Source organism: Antechinus flavipes, chromosome 4 (assembly GCF_016432865.1).
Source record: "Antechinus flavipes isolate AdamAnt ecotype Samford, QLD, Australia chromosome 4, AdamAnt_v2, whole genome shotgun sequence".
NCBI lineage: Eukaryota > Metazoa > Chordata > Mammalia > Dasyuromorphia > Dasyuridae > Antechinus > Antechinus flavipes.
Genome location: NC_067401.1, coordinates 328,502,693 through 328,514,289, shown reverse-complemented (window position 1 = coordinate 328,514,289; position 11,597 = coordinate 328,502,693). Strand labels below are relative to the sequence as shown.

The 11,597-nt window shown below is 35.1% G+C and overlaps 1 pseudogene; it reads right to left on the bottom strand.

Moving 5' to 3' along the window:
* Positions 1–10,850: 10,850 nt before the first annotated feature.
* On the bottom strand, positions 10,851–11,392 carry LOC127561550 (immunoglobulin-binding protein 1-like; annotated as a pseudogene).
* Between the last annotated feature and the right edge of the window lie 205 nt (positions 11,393–11,597).

The window sequence follows — 11,597 nt, the reverse complement described above, 5'->3', positions numbered from 1 at the left end:
AAACTTGAAATTCTATAATTAAAAGGAGAAATTAATAATATTGAAAGTAAAAAAAAAACTATTGAACTAATAAATAAAACTGAGAGTTAGTTTTATGAAAAAAAAACAATAAAATTGATAAACCTTTGGTAAATCTGATTAGAAAAAGGAGAGAGGAACATCAAATTAGTAGTCTTACAAATCAAAAGGGAGAACTTACCATCAATGAAGAGAAAATTAAAGAAATAATAAGGGGCTACTTTGCCCAACTTTATGCCAATAAATTTGATAACCTAAGCGAAATGGGTGACTACCTCCAAAAATATAGGCTTCCCAGATTAACAGAGGAGGAAGTAAATTGTTTAAATAGTCCCATTTCAGAAAAAGAAATAGAATAAGCTATTAATCAACTCCCTAAAAAAAAAAAAAATCCCCAGGGCTAAATGGATTTACATGTTAATTCTACCAAACATTCAAAGAACAATTAGCCCCAATGCTTTATAAACTATTTGAAAAAAAAAATAGGGAATGAAGGAGTCCTACCAAATTCCTTTTATGACACAGACATGATACTGATACCTCAACCAGGTAGGTTGAAAACAGAGAAAGAAAATTATAGACCAATCTCCCAATGAATATTGATGCTAAATCTTAAATAAGATATTAGCCAAACGACTACAGAAAATCATCCCCAGAATAATACACTATGACCAAATATGATTTATACCAGGATTGCAGGGCTGGTTCAATATTAGGAAAACTATTAGCATAATAAACTATATCAGTAATCAAATTAACAAAAACCATATGATAATCTCAATAGATGCAGAAAAAGCATATAATAAAATCCAACATCCATTCCTATTAAAAACTCTTGAGAGTATAGGAATAAATAAATGGTCTTTTCCTTAAAATAATCAGGAGCATCTGTTTAAAACCATCAGTAAGCATCATATGTAATGGGGACAAACTGCAACCACTCCCAATAAAATCAGAAGTGAAACAAGATTGACCACTATCACCGTTACTATTTAATATTGTATTAAAAATGCTAGCTTTGGCAATAAGAGTTGAGAAAGAGATTAAAGAAATAATAATAGGCAATGAGGAAATCAAAATATCACCCTTTGCTGATGATATGATGGTATACTTAGAGAAACTCCAGAGATTCTACTAAAAAGTTATTAGGAACAATCCACACCTTTAGCAAAGTTGCAGGATACAAAATAAACCCACATAAGTCATCAGCATTCTTATATATCACTAACAAAACCCAACAGTTAGACTTACAAAAAAAAATTCCATTTAATGTAACCACTGATATAAAATATTTAGGAATCTATCTGCCAAGGGAAAATCAGAAACTTTATGAGGAAAACTACAAAACAATTTCCACACAAATTAAGTCTGATTTAACCAACTGGAAAATATTAAATGCTTTGGATTGGGTGAGCAAATATAATAAAGATTACTACCTAATACTACCTAAACTAATCTATTTATTTAGCGCTATAACAATCAGACTCCCAAAAAACTATTTTAATGACCTAGAAAAAATAACAACAAAGTCATACGGAAAAACAAAAGGTCAAGAACTTCAAGGGAATCAGTGAAAAAAAAATCAAATGAAGGTGGCCTAGCGGTACCGGATCTAAAAGTATATTATAAAGCAGCAGCTACTAAAACCATCTGGTATTGGCTAAGAAATAGACTGGTTGATGAATGGAATGGATTATGTTCAAAGGACAAAACAGCCTATAACTTTAATAATGTAGTGTTTGCCAAACCCAAAGACCCCAGTTTTTGGGATAAGAATGCATTATTTAATAAAAATTGCTGGGAAAATTGGAAATTAATATGGCAGAAACTAGACATTGACCCACACTTAACACCATACACCAAGATAAGGTCAAAATGGTGTTCATGACCTAGGTATAAAGAATGAGATTATAAATAAATTGGAAGAGCATAGGATATGACCTGTGGAAGAGGAAGGAATTTATGACCAAAGAAGAACTAGAGATCACTATTGACTACAAAATAGAAAATTTTGATTATATTAAATTGAAAAGTTTTTGTACAAACAAAACTAATGCATAGAAGATTAGAAGGGAAACGATAAACTGGGAAAACATTTTTACAGTCAAAGGTTCTGATAAAGGCCTCATTTCCAAAATACATAGAAAATTGACCCTAATTTATAAGAAATCAAGACATTCTCCAATTGATAAATGGTCAAAGGATATGAACAGACAATTCTCTGACAAAGAAATTGAAACTATTTCTAGCCATATGAAAAGATGCTACAAATCATTATTAATCAGAGAAATGCAAATTAAGACAACTCTGAGATACCACTACACCTGTCAGATTGGCTAGAATGATAGGGAAAGATAATGCAGAATGTTGGAGGCTGGGAAAACAGGGACACTGACACAATTTTGGTGGAATGTGAATACATCCAGCCATTCTGGAGAGCAATTTGGAACTATGCTCAAAAACTTATCAAACCGTGTATATCCTTTGATCCAGCAGTGTTTCTACTGGGCTTATACCCCAAAGAGATACTAAAGAAGGGAAAGGGACCTGTATGTGCCAAAATTTTTGTGGCAGCCCTGTTTGTAATGGCTAGAAGCTGGAAAATGAATGGATGCCCATCAATTGGAGAATGGTTGATAAATTGTGGCATATGAGTGTTATGGAATATTATTGTTCTGTAAGAAATGACCAGCAGGATGAATACAGAGAGGCTTGGAGAGACTTACATGAACTGATGCTAAGTGAAATGAGCAGAACCAGGAGATCATTATATACTTCAAATATGGTACTCTATGGGGATGTATTCTGATGGAAGTGGATTTCTTTGACAAAGAGATCTAACTCAGTTTCAATTGATCAATGTGGGACAGAAGCAGCTACACTCAAAGAAAGAACACTGGGAAATGAATGTAAACTTCTTGCATTTTTGTCTTTCTTCCCAGGTTATTTTTACCTTCTGAATCCAATTCTTCCTGTGCAACAAGAGAACTGTTTGGCTGTGCACACATATATTGTATCTAGGATACAATGTGACATATTTAACTTGTATAGGACTACTTGCCATCTGGGGGAGGGGGTGAAGAGATGGAGGGGACAAATCAGAACAGAAGTGATTGCAAAGGATAATGTTGTTAAAATTTACTTAGGCATGGGCTATGTCAATAAAAAGTTATATAAAAACAAAAACAAGCATGATTGAAACAGTTTGAAAAAAAAACATGGTAGAAATATATATTAAATCCAACATATGCATATTTTATTTATTTATTTTTATTTATATATATCTTGCTGCACAAGAAAATCAAATCAAACAGGAAAAAAAATTAGAAAGAAAATAAAATCCAAGCAAACAACAACATAAAGACTGAAAATGCAATGTTGTGAACCATATTCAGTGCCCACAGTCCTCTCTCTGGATGTTGATGGCCCTCTTCATTACAAGAGAATTGGAACTTGTCTGAATCATCTCATTGTTGAAGAGAGAGTCATGTCCATCAATGTTGATCATCATATAATTTTGTTGTTGACATGTACAATGATCTCCTGGTTCTGCTCATTTCACTTAGCATCAGTTCATTTAAGTCTCTCCAGGCCTTTCTGAAATCATCCTGCTGTCATTCCTTATAGAACAATAATATTCCATAACATTCATATAACATAAATTATTCAACCATTCTCCAACTGATGTTCACTCAGTTTCCAGTTTCTTGTCACTACAGAAAGAGCTGCCACAAACATTTTTACACACATAGGTACCTTTCCCTCTTTAAAATTTCTTTGAGATATAGAGACACTGCTGAATCAAAAGGTATGCATAGTTGAACAACTCTTTGGGCCTAGTTCCAAATTGCTTTCCAGAATAGTTGGATCCATTCCCAATTTCACAAACAATATATGTGTCCCAGTTTTTCCATATACCTTCAACATTTTTCATTATTTTTTACTGTCATTTTAGCCAATCTGAAAGGTATGTAGTGGTATCTCAGTATTGTCTGAATTTGCATTTCTGTGATCGATAGTGATTTAGAGCACCTTTTCATATGACTAAAAATGGTTTCAGTTTCTTCATCTGAAAATTGTCTGTTCCTTTCCTTTGACCATTTATCAATTGGAGAATGGCTTGAGTTCTTATAAATTTGTGTCAATTCTCTATATATTTTAGAAATGAGGCCTTTATCAGAACCCTGGAATGTAAAAATGTTTTCCAATTTATTGCTTCCCTAATAATCTTGTCTGCCTTAGTTTTGTGTGTACAAAACCTTTTTAATTTAATATAATAAAAATTATCTATTTTGTAATCAATAATGATCTCCAGTTCCTTGATCACAAAATTCCTTTCTCTTCCACAGATCTGAGAGTTCAACTATCCTATATTCTTTCAATTTGCTTATAATATGACTCTTTATGTCATGAACCTATTCCGACCTTATCTTGGTATACAGTGTTAGGTGTGGATCAATGCTTAGTTTCTGCTATACTAGTTTACAATTTCCCCAGCAGTTTCCGTCAAAAGATGAGTTCTTATCCCAAAAGCTGGGATTGGGAAACACTAGTTTACTACAGTCATTGACTATTTTGTTCTGTGAGCCTAACCTATTCTACCGATCAACCACTCTATTTCTTAGCCAGTACCAAATGGTTTTGATGATGACTGCTTTAGGCCATCTTCATTGACATTTTTTTTTCTTTAGTTCCCTTAAAATTCTTGACACTCTGTTCTTCCTGATGGCCTTTGTTATTATTTTTTCTAGATCTGTAAAAAATTTCTTTGAAGTTTGATTGGCATAATAATAAATAGCAATAATTTAGGTAGTATTATTATTTTTATTATAATTACTTGGTGTACTCAAGAGCACTTGATATTTTTCCAGTTGTTTAGATCTGACTTTATTTGTGTAGAAAGTGTTTTGTAGTTGTGTGCTATGGGCCAGAACTCTGTACTTGAAACAAGGATTCTAAAAAAAAGTGTTGTCAGTGGAATTGATAAGACAATGGTTATCTAGTTTAGCATGGTGATTAATAGTTCTCTAATTCAGTATGATTGATTTAATCTTACAACAAATAATGGTTCCCTAGTGATATAATGATTGGTTTATACTCAGTATACTGTAAATGATCTAATTATTATAGAGCATATAAACTGGGACAAACTCAGCCAGGGTGGGACTGGGAGACAAATTCATTCCATTGTCCATCTTAGTGGTAGCTGGAGGCTGGAGTACAAGCCTTCAGACTCAAGATATTCACTCCATCTCATACCACTTAGATGGCTGGCCTCCTGCATTTCCTCCACTGAGACCAAGGCCCATCTGAAGGGTCTCCAGAAAGCTAGCCGAGCCCCAGGCAAGGAGACATAAGGAATTTGGACTTTAACACCTGGCTATTCTTGTGGTGATGAAAAGAAGGCTGGTTCTGGGACCTCCAGAAAACCAACCAGAACATTACAGTTGTGTTCATATAGTTCCTGACTCTACCTTGACAGGTAGACTCCCAAATATTTTATACTATCAACAATTATTTTTAAATGGAATTTTTAATATGTCTTGCTGCTGAACTTTGGTAGTAATATATAAAAATATTGATGATTTATGTGGATTTTTTTGTGTCCTGCAACTTTGTAAAGTTGTGGATTGTTTCTAGGAGACTTTTGGTTGATTCTCTAGGATTATCTAAGAATACCATCATATCATCTGCAAAGAGTAATAATTTGGTTTTCTCATTACTTAATCTAATTCCCTTAATTTCTTTTTCTTCTTTTATTGCCAAAGCTAATATTTCTAATGCAATACTGAATATAATGGTGATTTTGGACAAACTTGTTTCATCCTGATCTGATTGTGAATGGTTGTAGTTTGTCCCTATTACATATGATATTTGCTGATGGTTTTAAATAAATGCTACTGATTATTTTAAGAAAAAGTCCATTTATTCCTACACTCTCTAGTATTTTTAATAGGCATGGGTGTTGGATTTTTTTCAAATTCTTTTTCTTCATCCATTGAGATAATCATATGTTTTTTCTTAATTTGATTATTGATATAGTCAATTATGCTAATAATTTTCCTAATATTGAACCAGCTCTGCATTCCTGATAGCAATCCTACTTGGTCATTGTTTATTATCCTGGGGATGACTTGCTGCAATATCTTTGTTAATATTTTTATTTAAGATTTTTGCATTAATATTCATTAGGAAAATTGGTATATAATTCTCTTCCTCTGTTTTCATCTTACCTAGTTTAGGTATTGGTACCATGTCTGTGTCTTAAAAGGAATTTTTAAAGAGTCCTTCTTTCTCTATTTTTTCAAATAGTTTGCATGGTATTGGAATTAATTGTTCTTTAAATGTCTGGTAGAATTCCCATGTAAATCCATCTGGCCCTGGAGATTTTTTCTTAGAGGATTGATTAATTGCTTGTTTAATTTCTTTTTATTAAATGGCACTATTTAAATAATTTATTTCCTCTTCCCTCAAGCTAGGCAATCTATATTTTTGTAGATATTAATCAAATTTATTGACATATAGTTAGACAAAATAACTCCTAATTATTGCTCTAATTTGCTCTTCACTGGTGGAAAGTTTTCCCTTCTCATTTTTGAGACTAACAATTTGATGTTATTCTTTCCTTTTTCTAATGAAATTAACTTAATGCTTATCTATTTTGTTGGTTTTTTAAAAAACCAAATCAATTTTATTTATTAATTTCATAGTTTTCTTATTTTCAATTTTATCAACTTCCCTTTTTATTTTCAGAATTTCAAATCTGGTATTTAATTGAGAGTTTTTAATTTGTTGTTCACCCCTAGATTGTTTAGTTGTAAGCCAAATTCATTGATATTCTCTTTCTCTATTTTATGCAAGTAAGCATCTGGAGAGATAAGATTTACCCTAATGACCACTTTGTTTGCATTCTATAAATTTTGGTAAGTTGTTTCCTTATCATCATTCTCTTAGGTGAAATTATTGATTGTGTCTATGATTTGGTGTTTCACCCATTCATTCTTGAGGACTAGAATATTTAGTTTTCAATTAAGTTTTGTACTATTTTCCCCTGCCTTTTATTGAATGCAATTTTTATTGCATCATGATATGAAATGAATAAATTTACTATTTCTGCCTTTCTGCATTTTATTTTGAGGTCTTTATGCCCTAATGCATGATCAAATTTTTCTATAGGTTCCATGAATCGTCAAGAAAAAGATGTACTCCCTTCTGTCTTCATTCAATTTTCTCCAAAGATCTATAATACTTCAACTTTTATAAAATTCCATATTTCCTTAACTTCTTTCTTATTTATTTTGTGGTTCTTTTTATTTAGTTCTGAGATCCCTCACTATTATGGTTTTGCTGTCTATTTCTTCTTGAAAGTTTCTTAGCTTCTCCTTTAGCAATTTAGATATTATACCATTTGGTGCATATATTTTTAGTATTCATATTACTTCATTATTTATGCTACTCTTTAGTAAGGTATAGTGTCCTTCCTTATCTCTTATAATTGTATCTAGTTTTGCTTTTGTTTGATCTGAGATGAGGATTGCTACTCTTGTTTTTTTTTTTTTTAATCTCACCTGAAGCATATTAGATTTTGCTCCCATATTTTACCCTTATTCTGTATGTATCACTTTGCTTTAAATATCTTTCTTGCAAACATGATTAATTCTGTATTTCCCTCCATCTTACTTACCCCAAATTACCCTTTTCTCTTTTCTTTTTCCTTTTTCCTCCTTGCCCAGTATTTTGCTTCTGACCGCCACTTCCCTCAAACAGCCCTTCCCATTTACATTCCTTCTCCCTTTCTTATACCTTTCCCCTACTACTTTTATTGTCCTTTCTATTAGCCTCCCTATTTCTTTTCCCCTTACCCCTTCCACTTCCCTATAAGGTGAGACAAGTTTCTCTGTGAAATCAGATATGTCTAAGAGTCTCTCTTTGAACCAAATCTTATGAGAATAAGTTCCACACAATATTTATCCCTGTATTCTTTCCCTCAATTATAATAGGTCTTCTTTGTCTCTTTCTGGCTGCTTGCAATATTTTATTTCCTTGATCCAATATTTCTGAAATTTTGCCTCGATATTCCTGATCAGTGAATTCTGTCAATGGATAATTTACCCTCTAATTCTAGGACATCAGGACATATTTTCTTGATTTCCTGAAAAGTAATGTCTAAGCTCTTTCATTTTTTCATGGTTTTCAGGAAGTCCAATCAGACTTAGATTGTCTTTCCTAGATCTATTTTCCAGGTTAGTTGTTTTCCCAAGGTGGTTTTTTACATATTCTTCCACTTTTTTCATTTTTTAAAAATTTTGCTTGACTGATTCTTGATGTCTTCTTGAGTCATTTATTTCCATTTGTTCAGTTCTAATTTTTAGTGAAGCTTAAAGTTATACTTAATAAAGTTATTAGAAATCAGCAAGCAGCCTTTCACAATTGAAATTTCACAAAGTATTTTGACTATCACATAACTGACTGAGAATATGAGATTCCACTGTGCTTACTGTTTATTGAATAAAACAAGAACTTGATTCGATAGAGCAAACCACCACCTTAAAAGCTCTCCTCCCATTTGGGTCCTCTGCATATGTCAATGATATACACTATCCCCTAAAACATGAAACACAACCTTGTTCCAATACCCACTACTTAGAAATCTATCAAGCAAGACAGAAACTGGAATATGTGTGCTCTCCAGATCTCTCTGCTCCAGTCCTGGAGAAGATCTGATGCAGGGTCCAGATGGCAGAGGGACTCTCTAGAGATGCTGATGCGTGCTAGAAGCTTCTGTGGCATGGAATGACTCTCTGCTGACCACTTCAAGATTCCAGAATGCTGCAGGATGGATAGAATCTCGTAAACAATATCCCCAAATTTCTTTGAAGCGTTGTGTTTAACACTCCATAATAGAAAAAAAAAATGGAAGAAGACTGTATCACCTAGCAGATGAAATGTATTTCAATGGACAGTATACGGAACCCATTCATCAGTAGATATCCCAGGGATGATGAATTAGGCCTCAAACTGCACATGAAGAAGAGAACAAGTGAAATTGCTTCTGTGCAACTACAGAGTTCTTTGAAAGAGCACAAGCTTCTCTTTCAAAGGAATTAAATCAGTCCTAATTATTGAATACGTCTGGGGATATGCTGCTGAGAAGTGGAACATGATAATCTCCACAGAAGCCATGTCGAAGACCATCCAGGGGCTAACAGAAAGGCTCTTGGGGAGCCTGACCAGGGGAGGGGTTTCATCAAGAGATGTACAATTTCAAAAGAGAAGTCTTGTCACATGCTGAGAGCAAGAGACAACTAACAGGCAGCTCTCCAATAGTATCCTCTTGCTGTCCAAAGAACCCATGGAAGGACATTTGAGGACATTTGACTACTGTATGGACTCTCCCAGTTCTGAGAACCTTGAATGATGCTTCTAAAGTTTAAGAAAGACATGTTGGAAGAAATGGCCATATTCTGACGGATGTTGAGATGACGGATCCCGGAGTAAAAGTGCTGAACATCACAAGCAGTAAAACTTCAGAGATGAGGGCCTGAGCCAGCTCCACCTTCTCTTCAAGACCTGGCAAAAGTTTCTGCAAATCTGTAGCCTGTGGCCTCCGAAAAGAAGACAGACAATCTCTGCAAGATGTCAATTATGGATTAGCAAACAAAGCTCTTGGGGGAGCTGCAAGGGAAGAATTGTTGACTTCAATGAACTTAAGGTGAAGGAAAGAGGTGGGAAGCAGTGGCACCAGAAGAAGTCCCAGGATTTCACATCCCTGTCATAGCCTCCGTGTGGGACCAAAGTGAGTGCTGGTGAAACCCCTGAGGCACTGTTATTTGCAAACTACTTCAAATAGTGCCTGAGGAACAGTCTGTGAAGGCTGGCCTTGGATGGCCACCAGAGTTCAATTATGGCCCTGTTGCTGATTCTTGAAAATGATGCCAAGAGGCAGGGAAAATCTTGGCCCCTGATTCTGTCCTTTTGTAAATACCATGGTGCCCAAAGTACTTGGAGGGCAAAAGGGGGTTGTCACCAGTGATTACAAGTGTAAAGAATTCACTGAGCTCTTCCATGGACAAGCAACTTCTAAGTAGCCCAGCCTAGGAAAGGGCTTGGTTCCATGGAGGCTGAAAACACATGGGACTTTATCTTTTTTTTTTTTTTTAATAATAACTTTTTATTGACAGAACCCATGCCAGGGTAATTTTTTACATCATTATCCCTTGCACTCACTTCTGTTCTGACTTTTTCCCTCCCTTTCTCCACCCCCTCCCCTACATGGAAAACAGTCCTATATATGTTAAATATGTTGCAGTATATCCTAGATATAATATATATATGCAGAACTGAACAGTTCTCTTGCTGCACAGGGAGAATTGGATTCAGAATGTAAAAATAACCCGGGAAGAAAAACAAAAATGCAAATAGTTTACATTCATTTCCCACTGTTCTTTCTTTGGGTGTAGCTGCTTCTGTCCATCATTGATCAATTGAAACTGAGTTAGGTCTCGGGACTTTATCTTTTTAAACAATCCATACAACAATGAATAATACGGAGCCATTTCTCATTGCTTTTTCCTTTCCACTTACTTGGGAATGTCTGGGAAACTGGGAATCTCTGCTCAAGTGTGATGTCTGTAACAGCTGTCAGCTCATCCATTAGGCTACAAAGTACACACTGAAGTCTTTTGACACTTTATTGAATGCACAGCAAGATGAACTGTCTCTGATGTCATTGTACACGGGAGAGGGAGGAGGGCAGGGGAGTGGGAACCTGTACATCTTTTCTTTGGAGGCAAAGATTTGAGCCCCTCTGGTCCTATTTCTTCTTGGTGAAATTAATTCATATTCTGCTGGTTGCCATAACCCTGTGGATGTGTGTCCTTCCAGTCATCTCAATTACGCTTTTTGAGTAATGACTCTTTATCATCCTCTTCTGACTTTGTTTCCTGTTCCTCATCTTGATCTGCCTCTTGATTGAGGGTCACTTTTGAATTATTGAATGTGCCCCATTTTTGGCATTGCTCATACTAGTCATTCACTGTCATGGTCTCCAAGCTGGGATAGAGCCAAATACCTTGGCTTGGGCAGTGTCCTGAAGGAGGAGAAAAAGGTTTGGTTGGATCTCTGTTCTGAGGAGGCACCTGAGAAGTTGAAGGCTGTTTTTTTCCAAGTCTCGGGCTTTCAGGATCACTATTTCTTGATCAATGCTCTCAATCTCCTCCAAACTGATGTTGACCCATTTCTGTAAGTGAAGCAGGTAATATTCTCGAACTTGTTCCTTATCTGCTTGTCCATTTTCTACAGCAGATTCCAGAGATGCCAATTTGTTCTCCAGCTTTTTCTTCTGCTTGTATCTGAACAGGTCAAGCTGCCCCATCATGTGGGAAGCTTTCTCCAAGCTTCACCTTCTGCTGGATAAACCTGGAGTTCACCTTGACTTCACCTAATAGCCAGTGGCTGGTGTTTAGTAGTTGCGGCATTCAGGCCCTACTATCTCCCCTTTGTCTTCAGTCACCACTGTTACTGCCTCCGCCATTTTGGGAAAGGCTAGTGAATTATTTTCTTCAATTATCTTTTTTAGT